Here is a 641-nt window from a genome sequence, read left to right as displayed (position 1 = left end):
ATTAGTCTCAAGTCGCTATTTCAAGTCTATATAAGCCTCAATAAATACGAGAGCTGTGGTGGTGGTCTGCTTCCCGTCTGCCAATCAGAGCGTTCTATTTTTCCGTTTTCTTTCGTATTCTTCGTAAAGCTCACGCATCCTTCATTTGTCGTTACTTCTTGCCTCACAGAGTATTGGTAAGTGTCTTCTACTGGTAATAATAACCGTGATTCTATTATTTTGTATCATTACAAGTAGTATTGCGAGAGTGGCTCCGTTCTTAGTGACAATTACCTCAGCACAGCCTTCACCAATCAGCGCCAAGTATTCAAGTCACGTGATACTCTCTCCTCGCCGTCTCCTCAGCCATTCGCCCTGCGCCCGCTGACGTGACGAGTCCCCGGTTGTGTTACGGCGGTGAAGCGGTGTTGCGTCTGTCCCTGGCGGGCATGTTGTGGTGGACTGCGGTGTGGAGGGAGAGGTGGATGTGAGTATGGCCTGGTGGTGGATAGGGAGGAGTGGATAGTGGAAGAGAGATGTGGAGAGTAGGATGGTGGAAGGGGGAGGTGGAGGTGGCTATGGCGGACGTGACTGGGTTGAGGTGGTGGTTGTGGTGGTGTTTGGTATGGTTGGAATGGTTGTAGAGGGTGTTGGTAGTGGTG

At 50.4% G+C, this 641-nt stretch overlaps 1 long non-coding RNA gene across 4 annotated transcripts in view; it reads left to right on the top strand.

The window, feature by feature from the left end:
• Positions 1-321: 321 nt before the first annotated feature.
• The window catches only part of LOC135095308 (uncharacterized), an 11,029-nt gene continuing 10,709 nt past the window's right edge, over positions 322-641 (top strand). The window contains exon 1 of one of the 4 annotated variants that reach the window (XR_010264246.1): positions 322-466. This is a non-coding gene — a long non-coding RNA (uncharacterized LOC135095308). The remainder of the gene's footprint in view (positions 467-641) is intronic. The other 3 variants (XR_010264245.1, XR_010264247.1, XR_010264249.1) reach the window with 3 other exon arrangements.

The sequence above is a fragment of the Scylla paramamosain genome, chromosome 48 (genome assembly GCF_035594125.1).
Source record: "Scylla paramamosain isolate STU-SP2022 chromosome 48, ASM3559412v1, whole genome shotgun sequence".
In the NCBI taxonomy this organism is placed as follows: domain Eukaryota; kingdom Metazoa; phylum Arthropoda; class Malacostraca; order Decapoda; family Portunidae; genus Scylla; species Scylla paramamosain.
This window is presented reverse-complemented; position numbering and strand designations above follow the sequence as displayed.